This window comes from Dendropsophus ebraccatus, chromosome 6 (assembly GCF_027789765.1).
Source record: "Dendropsophus ebraccatus isolate aDenEbr1 chromosome 6, aDenEbr1.pat, whole genome shotgun sequence".
NCBI lineage: Eukaryota > Metazoa > Chordata > Amphibia > Anura > Hylidae > Dendropsophus > Dendropsophus ebraccatus.
The window spans coordinates 55,177,994-55,197,667 of record NC_091459.1 but is presented as its reverse complement, the minus strand read 5'-3'; the positions used below and the strand labels follow the sequence as shown (position 1 = coordinate 55,197,667).

General features: G+C 46.8%; 1 protein-coding gene and 1 long non-coding RNA gene across 4 annotated transcripts in view; one reads left to right on the top strand and one right to left on the bottom strand.

The window, feature by feature from the left end:
- Positions 1-593, bottom strand: part of TNFAIP3 (TNF alpha induced protein 3) — a 17,513-nt gene extending 16,920 nt beyond the window's left edge. For both annotated transcript variants that reach the window (XM_069975009.1, XM_069975010.1), the window contains exon 1: positions 333-593. The gene's annotated coding sequence lies outside the window, so the exon portion shown is untranslated. The remainder of the gene's footprint in view (positions 1-332) is intronic.
- On the top strand, positions 196-19,674 carry LOC138795647 (uncharacterized). 2 transcript variants are annotated; one of them, XR_011363649.1, is made up of 5 exons: positions 196-342; positions 15,820-15,914; positions 18,437-18,535; positions 18,616-18,713; positions 19,624-19,674. It is a non-coding gene; the product is annotated as an uncharacterized lncRNA (long non-coding RNA). The 2 variants fall into 2 exon arrangements; XR_011363650.1 differs by lacking the exon at positions 18,437-18,535 and having other exon boundaries at positions 18,567-18,713.

Below are 19,674 nucleotides of genomic sequence, written 5' to 3'. Positions count from 1 at the left end.
CTGCAGGATTGGTGCCCTGTGTGTTGGTAGATTTCCACTGTGCACCTCACATACAAGATTATACAACACCGGCAATAACAGCCCCACAGCACAGCACAGCATAGTATAGTACAGTATAGTACAGCACAGCACAGCATAGTATAGTACAGTATAGTACAGCATAGCACAGCATAGTACAGCAGAGCTGGAGAAAGTCCCGCGCATGCGCACAAGCCGACCTCATTACAACTGCCATCAAACACGCGAATCCCGTAAAATCCAGGCGAACCCCCGGCTCTCAGAGAACAGGAGATGTTCCCGAGTCCTGTCGTGGATTCCTGTCAGGCTCTTACCTCAGCTGCTGTAAGTGCGCGGTCGGTGACGGAAGGCGGCAGGGCTCACATTACGGCCAGACAATCAGTTCCACAGAGAAGGAGCCCAGACAGCACAGTCGTGCTCCCCGCAGTGTGCACTCACCACCAGAGCACTTTGCACAAAAATAACTCTTGCACTTTGGCTTGGTCTCCGCTTCTCCTCCCATCGGGGATTTCCCGGGGACTTTCCAATACAGCCGTGTGTCATACCGCCAATGACCAGTAGAGGCGCTGACTCTGCGTGTATAACACATCTACCGTAGTACAGCCAGGTGTCATATGGCGAGTGACCAGCAGAGGCGCTCATGTCCCCGATGACTAGGCGTGGATTATACATTAGATGTGTGTTGTGCTATATACGTGCTCCACTCACTGAAAGAGCTTTAGTTATAATTAATTTAGTATTTCTTGTTCTGCGCTTAGATTACAATTACATGCAGGGCATTTAGGATCACAATAACGTTTGTGATTTTGCTGTCGTCTTTTATTTTTTTTAAATAACCAAATCACAGAGAACATGGCTGTCCTGCCAATCAGGATTTACTGTAGCAGTTGTGCCAGCAGTCTATGTGCTTGGAATTTCACCTCTGTTGTAATTATTCAACAGAAAATGGAAAAAAAAGGCTTCCAAATCCCATGGTGTCAGAAAGTTTTACGGATTTGTAATTTACTTCTATTTAAAGTGGAACTCCGGATAAGAAAAACTTGTTTTCTATTAAAAGTACATTAAAAGTTAAAGTGACCGTACCACCAGGCCCAGGCTGAAGCACTAGAGGCGGGCCGACCCACCATTAGTGGGAGGAAACCCTAGCCCCTCTATGCAGGGCCGTTTTAATACATTGGTGGGCCCAGTGCACAGCCCTCAAGAGTGGGCCCCCCCTTCCCTTTCGACACATTGTATAATGTACTGAATTTGCCCCCACACTGTATCAAGAGCCCCAATACATACAGTAGTTACCTTATAACACTATTTCCACCATACAGTGATTACATATTACATAAAAACTGCACTAAACAAAACAGAAAGATATCACCAATGATACCATTACATAATACCGCTACATCATGACCCCTAACACTACAACCCTATAACAGAGTGCAGTTACATCCAGTGACTCACCGGGGGCGTCTTCTCCGATCAGAGTCTGTCACCTTTTTTTTTTCTCTCCATCCAGCCTGGGCCACCTTGAAGTCTTCTCCTGGCTGTGAATCTTCTCTCCAGAATCTGCCAAATATTTTAGGCTCCAACACATACAGTAGTTAGGTCCCTTGTACCCCTATACAGTAGTTACACCCCTCTGTACCCCTACATAGTTACACCCCTCTGTGCCTCCATAGTTTTAAGGTGTCCCTGTAGTATAAAGACCCTCATGTGCTCCTCCAGTTATATACAGCCCTCCTGTGCGCTCCCCCATTAGTATATAGCCCCCCTGTGCACTCTCCCCAGTAGTATATAGCCCTCCTGTGCTCTCCCACAATAGTATATAGCCCCCCTGTGCTCTCCCACAATAGTATATAGCCCCCCTGTGCTCTCCCACAATAGTATATAGCCCCCCCTGTGCTCTCCAATAGTATATAGCCCCCCTATGCTCTCCCACAATAGTATATAGCCCCCCTGTGCTCTCCCACAATAGTATATAGCCCCCCTGTGCTCTCCCCCCAATAGTATATAGCCCCTCTGTGCTCTCCCTTCAATAGTATATAGCCCCCTGTGCTCTCCCCCCAATAGTATATAGCCCACCTGTGCTCTCCCCAATATATAGCCCCCCTATGCTCTCCCCCATAGTATATAGACCCCTGTGCTCCCCAATAGTGTATATAGCCCCCTATGCTCCCCAATAGTATATAGACCCCTGTGCTCCCCAATAGTATATAGCTCCCCTGTGCTCCCCAATAGTATATAGACCCCTGTGCTCCCCAATAGTATATAGCTCCCCTGTGCTCCCCAATAGTATATAGCTCCCCTGTGTCCCCCATAGTATATAGCTCCCCAATAGTATATAGCTCCCCTGTGCTCCCCAATAGTATATAGCTCCCCTGTGCTCCCCAATAGTATATGGTTCAGGGAAGAAAAAGAGTGCTGCACCTCACACCTATGGCTGATACTAGTACCTCTCGGCTGCATAAAAAACATCAGAATTCTGTATGTGAATTGATCAAGCCACACTGCCCCATGTACCGCGTGCAGGTATCTGATACACATGGGTCCCTACACTAAGTCCACACTGTGCCAGTCAGCGACCACCACCCCCGCAGGTGTGCACAGTCAGGGAAGGGAGGCCATGGAACGGCCCTGTAACTTCCCTGAACCCCAATAGTATATAGCTCCCCTGTGCTCCCCAATAGTATATAGCCCCCTGTGCTCCCCAATAGTATATAGCTCCCCTGTGCTCCCCAATAGTATATAGCCCCCTGTGCTCCCCAGTAGTATATAGCTCCCCTGTGCTCCCCCATAGTATATAGCCCCCTGTGCTCCCCCATAGTATACAGCCCCCTGTGCTCCCCAATAGTATATAGCTCCCCTGTGCTCCCCATAGTATATAGCCCCCTGTGCTCCCCAATAGTATATGCGCTCCCCCTCCCATATAACATTGAAAAAACCAAACACTTTTACTCACCTAGGTCCACGCGTTTCTCTTCTCTTCCCTCTTGTGGCCACACTTCCTGCGGTCACAAGAGGCTGCACTCCCCTTACCCTCGCGCCGACGTTCCAGTGACGTCGGGCGCTAGAGGGAGAGTGCGGCCTCTTGTGACCGCAGAAAGTGCGGCCACAAGAGTGACTGACAGGGAGGGAGCCAATGGCTCTCTCTCTGTCAGTATCGCTGCTGTTGAAGCGCCGCAGCAGCAGCGGGCGGGGTCAGCGGCGGACGGGGGGGGGGCCCTGCAGGGGGCGCCATGGAGGGGTAAGTAGATTACCCATCCATGGCGCTCCCCCCTGACAGGCTGGTGGCCGGAGCCCTGTGCGACCGCACTGGTCGCACAAAGTAACGGCCGGCCTGCTGGGGGGGGGGCCCCTTTAACCAGTGGGCCCGGTGCACGTGCACCATGTGCCCTCTGGTTAAAGCGGCCCTGCCTCTATGATAGGGTTCCATTGATTCTAATGGAGTCATGTCAAGGAGGGGCTGGGGTTTCTTCCCACTGGGGGTGGTTCAGCCCGCCTCTAGTGCTTCAGCCTGGGCTTGGTGGTACAGTCACTTTAAATATATGTGTCTATGCAATGTATTTGCGCAGTTCTGCCACACTGGTAGCTGATAGAAATCCAGGAAGTTAAAAAAAATTGCCCCTGTGCCAATTCACATTGTCTCCTGCTCCTTCTGCTATCCCCCCTTAAGAGACAAATCTTCCATGCCTCTGTCTCACGTTGTGTGTGTTTGCTGAGATCAGGCTGATGATGCAGACAGGGGGCAGGGTGTGATGTCACAGGAGGCTTGGCTGGATCTTTCCGATCCCCTGAGTGATTCACCATCTCTGACCGGCCAGAAGCAGGTGTTGCACTGATTTCTTGTGCAGAAGTGTGCAGTGAAATTAGTGATGCAGTAACACAAGTAACACAAGTAAATGATGCTAAACGGCAGAAAGGATCAGGGCCTTATTGTGGGGCTCAAATTCAAAGATAAAAGATGCTTGATCATAATATGTGCGTGGAAATGAAAAGAAGAAAAAATAAAAAAAGTTCTTTACTTTATTCTAATATCAGCGTTACAGGGAGAGAATACAGTGTGCTGTGTGGTAATACACGTAGAGAATACAGCGTGCTGTGTGGTGTTACAGGGAGAGAATACAGTGTGCTGTGTGGTGTTACAGGGAGAGAATACAGTGTGCTGTGTGGTGTTACTGGTAGAGAATACAGCGTGCTGTGTGGTGTTACAGGTAGAGAATACAGCGTGCTGTGTGGTGTTACAGGTAGAGAATACAGTGTGCTGTGTGGTGTTACACGTAGAGAATACAGCGTGCTGTGTGGTGTTACAGGTAGAGAATACAGCGTGCTGTGTGGTGTTACAGGCAGAGAATACAGCGTGCTGTACGGTGTTACAGGTAGAGAATACAGCTTGCTGTGTGGTGTACAAGGTAGAGAATAAAGCGTGCTGTGTGGTGTTACAGGTAGAGAATACAGCGTGCTGTGTGGTGTTACAGGTAGAGAATACAGTGTGCTGTGTGGTGTTACAGGTAGAGAATACAGTGTGCTGTGTGGTAATACGGTTAGAGAATACAGTGTGCTGTGTGGTGTTACAGGTAGAGAATACAGCGTGCTGTCTGGTGTTACAGGTAGAGAATACAGTGTGCTGTGTGGTAATACGGTTAGAGAATACAGTGTGCTGTGTGGTGTTACAGGTAGAGAATACAGTGCTGTGTCATGTTACAGGTAGAGAATACAGCGTGCTGTGTGGCGTTACAGGTAGAGAATACAGTGTGCTGTGTGGGTGGGACCACAATGAAATCATAAATTACTGCAAATAATTCAGTAACACAATGAAACTGCAATGTGTGAACACAGCCTAGATGTTCTGCAACAGATTTGGGCGGGGAATAGGCAGGGTGGAGGACTGTGATGAACAGCTGAGGGAAAGCATTGCATTCTGGAACCTGTAGTACTGTGTACAACTGATAAACCAGGAAGTGCAGAAAAACAAAACAGAACAAAACCCCCCAAAACAAATGGATTTTTGGTAGTTTCAAAAATGGAATAGATAGGTAATAGCTTCTGCAAAAGTTTCATTTTTTTAACCTCTACCTGGAGCGCCCCTTTAGGGTACAAACCCACTTGGCGGGTCTGCAGCGAGTCTCCTTGCTGCGTTTTTGCAGCGAGACTCTCTGCAGATCCCTGCCGTATACTTTGATTAGCAGAGAAACTCGCAGCAGGGATGTACATCCCTGCTGCGATTTTGTCTGCAGCCCGCCCCATTAACCCCCTAGCCTCCGGACATTATACATTACCGGGTCCCCGTTCCTGCTTGCTTCGGGGCTCCCGGTGTCTTCACGGCCCGCCCGGCCAATCAGTGCGCTGCGGCGGGGCAGCACACTGATTGGCCGGGCGGAACGTGCCGAGAGCCGCCGAAGCAAGCAGGAGCGGGGACCTGGTAATATATATCCTGCCCGCCCCCCCTGCAGCCCCGATCGCCCCCGGCCGCATGATCACCCCCCGCACCCCCCGGCCGCATGATCACCCCCCGGCCGCACGATGGCCCCCCGCAGCCCCCGGCCTCACGATGGCCCCCCCCCCCCGCAGCCCCCGGACGCACGATCGCCCCCCGCACCCCCCGGCCACATGATCGCCCCCCCGCAGCCCCCGGACGCACGATCGCCCCCCGCAGCCCGTGCGGCCGGGGGTTGCGGGGGGCGGTCGGGGGGTGCGGGGGGCGATCATGCGGCCGGGGGCTGCAGGGGGCAATCGGGGCTGCGGGGGGCGATCGGACGGCCAGGGGGTGCGGGGGGCGATCATGCGGCCGGCGGCTGCGGGGGGCGATTGGGGCTGCGGGGGGCGATCGTACAGCCGGGGGGTGCGGGGGCGATCATGCGGGGGGCGATCGGGGCTGCAGGATATACATTACCAGGTCCCCGCTCCTGCTTGCTTCGGCGGCTCCCGGCACGTTCTGCCCGGCCAATCAGTGCGCTGCCCTGCCGCAGCGCACTGATTGGCCGGGCGGGCCGTGAAGACACCGGGAGCCCCGAAGCAAGCAGGAACGGGGACCCGGTAATGTATAATGTCCGGCGGCTAGGGGGTTAATGGGGAGGGCTGCAGACAAAATCGCAGCAGCGTACGCTGACCCCTAGACACGTCTTTTCCGCCCGTACTGCCCCAATAAGAGATGACGGTATGGCGTGAAATTCTACAAACTCTGTGAGAGTACCTCAGGGTACACTTACAGATTTAGGGTACGTGCACGCTGCGGAATGGAGAAGGATAGCTAGGACCTGCCGGCGGACTGATGCGGGCGCGCACATCTCTGCCCGTGTTGTAGACTCCATTCTATGCACAGGCGGATTCCATCGTCCATCCAAAGAATGAACACGTTCATTCTTTGGACAGAGGGCGGAATCCGTCCGTGCATTAAATGGAGTCTATGACACGTGTGGAGACACGCACGCCCGCATCAGTCCGCCGGCAGGTCCCAGCTGCGGAATGGGCAACGAGTTATCCGTCGCCATTCCGCAGTGTCCATGTACCCTTAAGAGTGTCTGAAGGAAGGGACACCCGAATCCAGCCCCCAGATGCCCCCCCATCCTCGGAGTTAGTGGGAAGATCGTTCGGGAACTGATCTTCCCACTGCTGGATAAAGGTTACCACCTGTACGGGGATAACTTTTATACCAGCACCCCCTCTTCCGGTCCCTTGATGTCTGAGCTACTGTATCTTGTGGCACGATCCGAAAATATCAGAAGCAGTAATAAAGCCCTAATATTGAGCAGCCATGGAGCGGACCCAGCGCTTCTAGATATGAAGGACCCCGTATTGCACCAGGGCAACATTTTCCAGGTGATGTCCCCCACACTGGAAAACAGGACACCCCAGAAGAAGTGCAGAGTGTGGCGTAACAGGGTTATCAGGAAGGACACCATTTTCCAGTGTGACACCTGTCCTGATCACCCCGGCCTCTGCATACAGGATCGCTTCAAGGTGCACCACACGTCATCGGAGTTCTACATTTTCTAAATTGTTCCCCTTATTCCTATTTCAGGGGTCACGTTGATCCAGGGATTATTCTGATCGCCATTATGGAGTCGGAAAGGAATTTTTTCCCTGTGATGAGGCTACTGTCGTCTGTCTCACGAAGGTTTTTTGCCTTCCTCTGAATCAACACAGGTTGAATCTGATGGATTCAAAATTGTCCCTTTTTCCCAACTAAATAGGTATTGCTGCCATTCCCATTAGAGACTTGCCATGATGCAATTACAAAGCCTCTATGCTGCCAGGACAGTGGAAACTACTCACATGTGACCCCATTCTGGAAACTACACCCCATAAGGAATCTAACAAGGGGGGCAGCGGGGATATGGCCCCCTGGTGACGGGTACATTTGTGAAAATGAAAAAAAAAGTATTTTTTATTTTCATACCACATGTTCTACATACGTGCCCGTCACCAGTGGGGTCCATATGCTCACTGCACCACTTGTTAGATTCCTTGAGGGGTGTAGTTTCTAGAATGGGGTCACTTGTGGGGGGTTCCCACTGGCAGTACAGGCAGCTTGCCCTGTGCCCATATGGCACATTATGTCCACATGTGGGGTATTTTCGTACTCAGGGGAAATTACCCTACACGTTTTGCATTCATTTTCTTTTTTAACCCCTTGTGGAAATGGGAAAAATCAATATGTGTAGAGCAGTTTCTTCCGAGTCCGTAAATACCCCACATGTGGACATAAAGTGCCATACGCGTGCAGGGCAAGCCTCCGAAGGGAAGGAGCGCCATTTGGATTTTGGAGGCTGGATTTGGCCAGAATGGATGATGAATGACATGTCGCATTTACAAAGCCCTCGTGCTGCCAAGACACTGGAAATCCCCCAAGTGACCCCATTCTGGAAACTACACCCCTTAAGGAATCTAACAAGGGGTGCAGTGAGGATATGGACCCCTTTATGACGGGCACATTTGTGCCGTGAAAGTGAAAAAATTAAAATTTTCACTTTTACGTCACATTGTTCCACATTTGTGTCTGTTACTAGTGGGGTCCATATGCTCACTGCACCCCTAGTTAGATTCCTTGAGGGGTGTAGTTTCCAGAATGGGGTCACTTGTGGGGGTTGTCCACTTTTTTAGCTGTATGGGGGCTTTATATGTGCAACATGGCCCTTAAAATCCATTCCAGTCAATTCCAGCTTCCAAAAGCCAATTGGCGCTCCTTCCCTTTGGAGGCTCGTGCTGCGCCCGCTTGGCACTTTATGTCCACATGTGGGGTATTTCCGCACTTTGGAGAAACTGCGCTACACTTTTGTGGTTTTTTTCTTTCATTCCCCTGTAAAAATTAAAAATTGGAGGCTAGAGCAATGTTTTACTGTAAAAAATTTCATTTTTCATTTTTTACGCCACATTGTTCTGAAAATCTGTGAAGCACCTGTGGGGTCCAGATGCTCACCACACCCCTTGTCGAGGGGTGTAGTTTTGTAAATGGTGTCCCTTTAGGGGTGTTTTTTATGTTTTGGCACCCCAGAGCCTCTGCCAACCTGAAGTGGTACAGTCAAAAATGACCAAATATAACGGAGGCGTTGAAATTCACTAGGCACTCCTTTGTATATGAGGCTTGTGGTTGCATCAAATAGCGCAATAGGGCCACATATGGGGTATTTCTAAATGTTTGGGTGCAATTATCTGGTAATAGGTTTATAATTATGAAAGATATTGGATTACAATAAAATCTCTGCACAGAAAATTTACATTTTCAAATTTCTTACACACTTAGGGCCACATGTATCATCCGGCGAACGGATGATTTTCGGCGGAAAGTGCCGATTTGCGTATTTTTTTATTCGCAAATGGCCGATTTGCGAATAAAATATTCGCAAATCGGCACTTTCCGCCGAGTACACCAGGGGGGCGGAAAGGGGGCGGGTAATGGGCGGAACGGAGGGCGCGGACTCAGAGTCCGCGCGATTTACCATCCGTTCCGCCCAAATGTATGCCGAAAACCTACTCCAATCCTCAGCTGGCGTAGGTTTTCGGCGGTGCGCACCGGCGCGCACGGAATTTATGTAGAGGCAGTCCGCCTCTACATAAATCTCCGTAGCGCCGGAGCTGCGGGGGCATTTATAAGTCCGGCGTAAAAAACGCCGGACTTAATAAATGCCCCCCTTAGCTTTTATTTCTGTGACTCAACTAAAGGGTTAAAAAACTTTCTGGTTGTGCTTTTGCAGAGTTTGGGGGGTGCAGTTTCTGAAATGTCAGATTTTCGAATTTTACAGAAAATTTGGAAAATTGCTGCTAATGTTTTAAAGGGGTTATCTAGCGCTACAAAAACATGGCCACTTTCTTTCAGAGACAGCCCCACTCTTGTTCCCAGCTTGGGCGGGGTTTTGCTGCTCAGCTCCATTGAAGTGAATGGAGCTTAATTGCAAACTGCACCTGAATTGGAGACAAGAGTCGTGTTGTCTCTGAAAGAAAGTGGCCATGTTTTTGTAGCACTGGATAACCCCTGTAAGCTTTCTATTGTCTAAAAAAATGAAAGATAGTTTAATAAATGCCGCCAACATAAAGTAGACATGTTGCTAATGTTATTTAATATCTAATTTATGTGGCATAACCATTTTCTGTATAAGCAGAAAAGTTTTAAAGCTGGAAAAATGCTATTTTTCACAAAGTTTCAGGTTATTTTTTTTTTTTTCATAAAGATTCGTTAAAGTATCGACTCCAATTTACCAGAAATGTAAAGTACCATATGTCACGAGAAAACAGTCTCAGAATCAGCCGGATAGGTAAAAGCATCCCGAAGTTATTAATGAATAAAGTGACACTGGTCATATTCATAAAATTTGTCTCGGTCCTTAAGGGGTTAATGTGAACAAAGGTATCTGTACGAACAAGTGTGAACAAGCACTAACACAATGGCTAAGATTTATTTGCACCATAATTTTCCCTTTTTAATATAACGTTAAAGGGGTAGTTCTGCACTGACTTTTTTTTAAATCTAGCATCACATGACAAAGTTATATTATATAATATAATGTGGTGCAATTACCTTTTTTGCCAGCATCCATGGTTTCCGGGTCATCCCACCCCCTGCTGGAAGTCCATTAATCTAAATCTTCTCAAAATGCGTTGACGCATTGGCCTGGTGGCCATCTTGTGTCAACGCATTATGCTGTGACAATTTAAGGGCTAGCCGAGTGTCCGTCCCCTGTTAACAATTGATAAAAAAAAACAAAAAACACCACCACATGATAACGTCGCTTCAGACATCAGCAGCCCGGCAGCACACCGCCACTAACTTCTTTGAGCAGCCACTTGCTCCTTAATATTAGGCTGTGTAATAGGGCCCATACACGCCATTCCTCCTCGACTGAGAATTTTGGGAAGAAAGAATATGAAAAATAGCTCTCATACCTCTTAGGCAAAGAGATGTCCCTTCAAGTCAAGTCCAATCTCACCCAAAAAAAATAAAAAATTATCTGTAGACAGCTGTTTTGGGGTTGTTGCCCCTCATGAGTGCGTAGCAGGGTGTTGGCTGGCTAATGCTTTAAAAAAAAATGAAAACCTTTTTTTTTTTGTTTAAAATGTCTCTATTACCATCCTTATAACACTTTAAATTTTTGGTCTATGGGGCTTTGAGGCTTGCATATATGTGACATTTTGATCAGTTTTTATTCAAATGTTTTTGGATGTGGTGTGACAAAAAATTAGCAATTTTGTAATTTTGCACTTCAGGAATGTGATCATTTAATAGTTTTTAGGGCAAATTGCTGTAATTTCTTTGTGTCTCTTCTCATCTCCTCTGCATTGTGATGTGGATGAATTACAGTAGGCCTCATTCACACATTTAGTAGTTTTTCAGGACCATATATTATGTCTACAAGCGTCATCTGCAAAATAATATGTCCGTAGTGCATCCATATTTTTCGTGGACCTACAAAAAATGGGAAGGTGACAGTTAAATGAAGGTAAACTGTATTTTCTGGGAACGTTACAGATGTTTCTAACATAAAAATGACTGATCCACAAAAATTATGGACGCTCCCATAATCTAAGAATTCACAGAGATAGATAAGTCGTCTTGTTTTGACCAATGGGATCACAGAAAAACTAAAACGTAACTTTTAATCTAATCAATATAAATAGTCCCTATCTAAACAATAAACACAGTGATATAAACAACAAAAAACAATACAAAATAGCGTCATCAACTAGATGATCGCTTTAGTAAAAAACACTTTTGCCAACACTAGGTAATGAAGAAGGTAATAAACCTACACTTGGAAGGCCCTTCGTGTATACAGACAATATATGTGGCGGAGAGGAGAGACGGGCACTAGAGGACAAAAGACAAACGTAGATGGAGGGGTCTGTATATCCCTAAGTTATAAGTCCCTTGCTCTCCCTGCCCTAGGCAGAGTGATCGTACTGATAAGTACGGCCCCGCTCAGGAACCTAATCCCTGGTTCCTAGTATACCCTGCTAGCTCTATGGGGAGCTTACTATCTCACTAGGTAAGGTGTCCTATCTAGCTGTGTGTGCTAATGAGATAAATAACCTACACTAGGTATACAGTATACATCAATACAAACATCCACCACCAATCTGCGGTCAGCCGTAACATAGCATGGTAGATACTAATGTCTCTGATGGCATGAACACACTAGGTAATGTAATTCCTACTCGGTTAGTCCAGAAAGTGACGCTATAGGGGTAAATATACACTGTGGTGCCCCACTATGATGTATGGATATGATATTATTCCTCTAATCACAACACAGTATATAGCAATATACCCTAATTCAGGGCGATATTTCACCCAGCACTGGAGGGATACACTCGCAATCACCTCTGGTTATGCAAACCAGTCACAATACTCAATGATGGACAGATGGATCATGATTATCAGAGAAAAAATGAATCACAGTACTCACTGATATGGGATAATGTCTATTCCAGAAGAAATTACGCGACCCAGTAAGCTCTCCAAGCCCCGCTTCCAGGCAGCACGGGCTCACCCGTATTATCCTGGTAATTGGGGCTATGTATACACTTTACTGTTGGCAAAACAATAGATAAAAAGAACTAATAGGAGAGGCAGATGCAAAATGAAGATATACTCATCTGTCCCCCCACAAAAGTGGTCTCAACGCGTTTCATTTCCTGTAATCGTCAGGAGACCCGATAAAGGAAAGATAGCTGATATCCGTGGTTATGATGGACAGAGCTCCGCTGGGATAGACGCGGCTGATATCGCTATAGTGTCCATACTAATAGGTTGTCCGCGCCAATATTTAAAAACCGGACATCCCTCCCACAGACAGTTCTGATTAGTTAATGACGCCCATGTGACCGTACCTGTGGGTTTGGCTATACAGCTCAGATGGTTACGCTGTCAGGAAGTAAACCCACCAACAAAATGGCGCCCGGCTCTACGGCGACTCATACGTCCCTGCGCCGAGCCAAAATGGCGCCCATTTTAAAGGGGAATATTACCTATCTGATAACAGAGAAGGAGCCCCCAGCCAGATATAGCCCCCCGATCTTCACTACCATATAGATGCCTGCCGTTAGGAGCGAAGGGGGGGAGGGAGGGGGGGCCTGCACTATTCCCAATAGTGTATGTGATGAATATTCATAGATAGGAATGGTACGGACCACTGTTTTATAAATCGATCTAAATATAGGGCTATTGCATTCATGCATTCATGATGAGGGGCAACACCCCGAAACAGCTGTCTGTGGATGGTTACCTAGCCTTGGTTTATCCCTTGTCATTACACTGACTTATAGGGCCACTTAATATGGTGGATTTGGTGGTTTCCTAACAGGAGCTGCCACTTGGCTGGGTCCTTCCCGGAGGGATATCTGGCTAGTCCTGTGTTTTGAGACTCTTCAATGAGGCTCCACGGACTCCTCTTTTGCATACTCATGTTTCCCAGGGGGCAATGCACCTAGGACTTCACTGCATTGAGCGCTTTCATTAGCAGCCGGCAGTGTTGTCATTTGGCTGTTCTCCCTGAGTTCAGCAATCTGTTTCTCTTATGGCTCTACTAGGCATTGCTCCCACCTAGCCAGAATCCTGCTCCACACTGATGAGGGGCAACACCCCGAAACAGCTGTCTGTGGATGGTTACCTAGCCTTGGTTTATCCCTTGTCATTACACTGACTTATAGGGCCACTTAATATGGTGGATTTGGTGGTTTCCTAACAGGAGCTGCCACTTGGCTGGGTCCTTCCCGGAGGGATATCTGGCTAGTCCTGTGTTTTGAGACTCTTCAATGAGGCTCCACGGACTCCTCTTTTGCATACTCATTAACTAATCAGAACTGTCTGTGGGAGGGATGTCCGGTTTTTAAATATTGGCGCGGACAACCTATTAGTATGGACACTATAGCGATATCAGCCGCGTCTATCCCAGCGGAGCTCTGTCCATCATAACCACGGATATCAGCTATCTTTCCTTTATCGGGTCTCCTGACGATTACAGGAAATGAAACGCGTTGAGACCACTTTTGTGGGGGGACAGATGAGTATATCTTCATTTTGCATCTGCCTCTCCTATTAGTTCTTTTTATCTATTGTTTTGCCAACAGTAAAGTGTATACATAGCCCCAATTACCAGGATAATACGGGTGAGCCCGTGCTGCCTGGAAGCGGGGCTTGGAGAGCTTACTGGGTCGCGTAATTTCTTCTGGAATAGACATTATCCCATATCAGTGAGTACTGTGATTCATTTTTTCTCTGATAATCATGATCCATCTGTCCATCATTGAGTATTGTGACTGGTTTGCATAACCAGAGGTGATTGCGAGTGTATCCCTCCAGTGCTGGGTGAAATATCGCCCTGAATTAGGGTATATTGCTATATACTGTGTTGTGATTAGAGGAATAATATCATATCCATACATCATAGTGGGGCACCACAGTGTATATTTACCCCTATAGCGTCACTTTCTGGACTAACCGAGTAGGAATTACATTACCCAGTGTGTTCATGCCATCAGAGACACTAGTATCTACCATGCTATGTTACGGCTGACCGCAGATTGGTGGTGGATGTTTGTATTGATGTATACTGTATACCTAGTGTAGGTTATTTATCTCATTAGCACACACAGCTAGATAGGACACCTTACCTAGTGAGATAGTAAGCTCCCCATAGAGCTAGCAGGGTATACTAGGAACCAGGGATTAGGTTCCTGAGCGGGGCCGTACTTATCAGTACGATCACTCTGCCTAGGGCAGGGAGAGCAAGGGACTTATAACTTAGGGATATACAGACCCCTCCATCTACGTTTGTCTTTTGTCCTCTAGTGCCCGTCTCTCCTCTCCGCCACATATATTGTCTGTATACACGAAGGGCCTTCCAAGTGTAGGTTTATTACCTTCTTCATTACCTAGTGTTGGCAAAAGTGTTTTTTACTAAAGCGATCATCTAGTTGATGACGCTATTTTGTATTGTTTTTTGTTGTTTATATCACTGTGTTTATTGTTTAGATAGGGACTATTTATATTGATTAGATTAAAAGTTACGTTTTAGTTTTTCTGTGATCCCACGCTCCCATAATGGCATTGCAAATCCTAAAACTGCGAACAGTGTGAATAGCTCAATAGAAATCAATGTGCCCTAAATTTGTCTGTAATTGCAGATCTGCAATTATGGACAAATGTACGGAACGTTTGAATAAGGCCATAGGGTTGCACTGCTTTCATCCTTATGGATTATTAATATTATTTATTTTTCAGAGCGCTATACAAACGATGGGGGTGACAAACAGAACATTACAAAATCAAAACATGTTAAGTGAATAAGGTAAATGGCAGACTGGTACATAGGGATAGAGGATTCCGCCAGTGAGGGATTAAAATCTACAAGGGATGGATGTGAGGAAGGAATAAAAAGCAGCTGTATTTCACGGATGAAAAAATGTCTTTATTGCAAAACAATTTCTTTGCAGCAAAACCACACCACTTTTGCGGGTCGTCTTATCAACAGGTGTGTCTTATAAAGCGAAAAATACAATAATTGTTTAATTGCCGCTGTCCAAACAGACAGTGGTGTTTAAATACCTTTATTGGTGTGGATTGGGGCCTCTAATGGGAGGATTGGCTTGCTGCGAGGCGATTGCGCCAAGCCGAACCATTATACTTACTGCTCGAGGCCTCTTCTTTGTCCTGGTGTTGTCCCTGTTTTGGTGATTGCTTCAGGCAGTCTGCAGCAGCCGGAACCAATCGAGTGCAGATTCCATGGATCAATGCAGTATGTATTAATTACAATGATTCCTATGAGTAATCATGGTATTGCTCATAGTAGTCTTCTGGGAAAGGGGATTTGATGCTGCGAGTTTGCAGCGAAATCCACTGTGAATCCTTGTAGTGTGAAGTTCAATGGGGTTACATACCTGCAGCAGTTCATTCTGCTGTGAGTATGTAACCTGGCCCCTTTAACCGCCCGCAGCCTGCTGCTCGCAGCATACATTACCTGCTCGGCGCAGTGGCTGCATGTGAGGCTCCTGTTGGTCCCCATCAGCCAATCAGTGCACGGCAGCACTGACTGGCTGATGGTGACCGACAGGAAAATTCCGCTGCGGGTATGTAACCCTATTGAAGTTCACTGTACCAGGATTCGCAGCGGATTTCGTCACTCCTTTGAGCGGAGAGCGGCGGCAGCGGAGGACTGCGCTCTCTCCCATAGAGATGCTATGGCACAATGAGGCAGGCGGAATTCCACCTATTTAACTCACTGTAAACATTTTTCTTTTTGCGTTGATGTGATTTGAATGTGAAAGTGGGAAGGGGTATGATTTCGAAAATCAAATTCTGCTTTCATTTTTTTGCAGATCCGGAAATACAGATGCAATACGAATGTTTTTTTGCAGATCACTAAAGAAAAAGGCATGATCGTGTGAAGGAGGCCTAACTCAAGTAGAAACAGGTTTAAGTGCTTATCTGAATTTAGAGGGGTTATTCATGGATATGACGGGAAGCGAGTGATTGGGCACATCGATTGGGTTGGCATGCATTATGACAGGGTCTCTTCACACGTACTGGATCCACAGCTGAAGCTTCCGGCTTCCTTCGCTCCTCATCAGCCAATCAGTGCTGTAGTGCAGTGATTGACTGATGAGGAGCGAGGGGAGCCGGGAGCTTCAAACAGCCGCGGCGCCCACCAGGTAATGTACGCTCCAGGTCGGGAGGCAGTGCACTGATTGGCTGAACGCCGGGAGATGCTGGGAGGCCTTGAAGCAAGCAAGAGCCTGGAGCAGGTGATGTATGCTGCGGCCAGGGCTGCGAGGGCTAAAGGGGCCGGGTTACATATCCAGAGCGAAATGAAAACTCTGTTGAGGGAATGTGACCCCATAGGCCTTCATTATACCATGATCCGCAGCAGATTTCGCTGCAAACTCGCAGCGTAAAATCCGCTGCGGATCCGGTACGTGGGAAGGCACCCTTAAAGGGGTAGTGCACCAAAAAATTTTTTCTTTCAAATCAACTGCTGCCATAAAGTGCCAGAGATTTGTAATTTACTTCTATTAAAAAATCTCAAGCCTTCCAGTACTTATCAGCTGCTGTATGCCCAGCAGGAAGTGGTATTATTTCCAGTCTGGAGAGCAGGAGAAGTTTTCTATGGGGATTTGCGCCTTCTCTGGACAGTTCCTGACATGGACAGAGGAGGCAACAGAGAGCACTGTGTCAGACAGGAAAGAAAACACCACTTCCTGCTGGACACACAGCAGCTGATAAGTACTGGAAGGCTTGAGATTTTTTAATAGAAGTAAATTACAAATCTCTGGCACTTCATGGCAGCAGTTGATTTGAAAGAAAATTTTTTTTGGTGCACTACCCCTTTAAGAAGTAAATACTGACGCTCTTTGCAATCCTGTATGGGTTCAGAATTATTACATAGAAGGAGTTTCCCCATTTAAAAAAAGGTTAGAAAACTCTGGACTAATGTATGACTTATTGTGTGTAGTTCCTTTTTTCAAATGACTTTATTCCCATGGGAAAGTATTAAAGGGAATCTGTCAGTACCCGGACCCTACCAGAGGTGCTGACAGTGTGCTGCAGTTGGCAGGCCCCTTGTAAGCAGGTTTGTCTGTGCAGTGGATTATGCACAATCTCAGGTCTCCTACTGTAATGAAGAGTCAAAGAGGAATTGTGACTCATTGTTTGTGCACTCTGCCATACTATTGAGTATACCTCTAATATCTATATACCATTGTCTTTCACTGGATTCCTGTCTCTGTTAATAGGAAAGGGTAGTGACTAAATCCTATACTGTAAAGTATGGCCCTTCCCTGGCTGGATTTCATTGGCTGCTCCACTCCGGGCTTTCTAGCAGCCAAAATGAGACCCTGCTGGACCCCCGACCCTAATCAAAACATTTAGTTTTAGGGTTACGGTTGGGGTCGGATTGGGGTTACTGTCAACATATTACTTAACTATCCCCTGCCCACACAACAACCCTAACCCTAACCCTCGGGGTTGGTGCTAATCAGGAAGGTTAGGGTTAAGGTTGGGGCTGTGGGGAGGGTTAGACCATGACAAATCTGTGGGATGTAACCCTAATCCAACCCCCAACCCTAACCCTAAAGCTAAACGTTCGGATTAGGGTCAGGGGTCCGGCGGGGTCTGATTTTGGCTGCTAGGAAGCCCGGAGTGAAGCAGCCAATGAAATCCGTCCGGGGCTTGCCTGGAGAGCTGTGTGTGTGCACCCAGTATGGGAAAGCAACTGCTGGGAAATGATAGGAAAGCCACTGCTGGGAAATGATCTGTACAGAACAGAAAGTCTCAGCTCAATTTAAAGGAGAAGTCCCATGAAACTAAAAAATCACAGACAGGCAGGGGGTAGCGGGAACATAAAAAAGAATGTATACTAACCCTCCCCCATATAATTTTTGGGTCTTTCTGACACCCGCCGGATGTCATTTTTGCCCATCATCTAGGTATGTCACGTGCCGGGCTCTTCCAGCTGCAATGTCATGGCCCAGCTGATGGATTAACCGCTCAGCCAGTCAGTGCCTACAGTGGTGTCCCACAGATTGGCTGAGCAGGCAGTCCATCAAGTCATACATATTCCAAAATGGTACCGATACAGAGTACAACTTGTCCTGCAGAAATAAGCTCTCATATGGCTTATGAAAATAGAAAGGCAACACTACTTGGGAGAAGATCATGGAGAAGTAAAAAAAAGTGACCTGAGTATTAAGGTCCAGAATGTATGACGGGAAAAGGGGTTAAAAAAGTGTAAACATCAACAACATAGCTGTGACTGTTAGAAGCCAGAAATTTATCACCTAACTCTGTCTATGCCAACCTACTTAGTCATTGACAGTCCCACAGTTCTCTTGCCTCCTGAAAGAATGAAAAAGCCATTGAGCGTAGCCTGCACCTGGCATAAGAGGAGAGGACCTAGCGTGGGAACAGAGATGAATATATACATTTCTTTTAATACAGGGTTGGAATACTGAGGGCAGCTTTACAACTCTATCTACTGGGGTCCACTCTAACTACTAGAGGGCAGCTATACTTAGTGGATGGATACTATACCTACAGGTTGGTGCAACGCTCTACTTTCTGTTGACAGTTTTCTTGGGGAATCAATTCCACCTACTGAGGGGATCTCTACCCACCAGGAGACAACTTGATCTACTGGGGACAACACTCTACTTACTGAGGGCCACCTAGCTTTTAAGGGGGACATTACCACTCGAGACACTATGCAGGGGAAAAGGTAAGAACGGTGTTGGAAAACTGCAGACCCTAAAATGTCTGTCAGTTTCTTAGGCTGGATGGCTGGAAGATGTCTTAGTGGTGGTCCGGGTGGGATAGAGTAGAAAATGAAAGAAAACAATTCTGATCATCAGAGAATGTTAAAGTGTCACTGTCGTGATTTTTTTTTTTGCAGAAATCAATAGTACAGGCGATTTTAAGAAACTTTGTAATTGGATTTATTAGGCAAATATGCCATTATCTGCATTTAAAAAGCCCAGGTCCCCCACTCCTCTCCTTTCTGTCATCCACTGCTCAGAATCTGGAAATCTCAATCAGACGCATCCTGTCTGTTCTATGGAGAGGGAGGGGGGAGGAGAGACGGAGGAGAAATGTCAGCAGCAGTAAACAGAGAACAAAGGATTACTCAGCAGGGGAGCTATTCAGAGGTCAGATAGGTCAGTGGTGACTTTCAGAGGAGAGAGGAGAAAGGTCAGAGGGTAATGTAGCTTTTAATTAACTCTTTGTTGTCCTGTTGTGGTGCCTCTACTTTCTCTTTCCATAGGAGAACAATGAAGACAGGGGGGAGAGCTTCAAATTCAAATTCATTTTTCAGCTAATAAACCCAATTACAAAGTTTCTTAAAATCGCCTGGACTATTTATTTCTGCAAAAAAATTATTTGAAATCCTGTTGCAGGAATGCCAATTAAAAACATGATTTAACAATTTAAACCACATAAAGTGACAGGCCAGATTGGAAAAATGGGCTTTGGTCCTTCAGGCCATTTTTGGCCCATTCCTGAAAGTTAACTGGGAATTCATTATTACTGTTGCATTTGTAATAAAATTCAATCATCTATTAATGCAGTGTTAAGCTTTCACTCGCTCATATCAAATCTATGTACATGCTGCACTTCTACTGTACTTTCAGTTTCACATACTGTATTTGAAATGGACTTCCAGCATTCTGTAAGGCACTTAT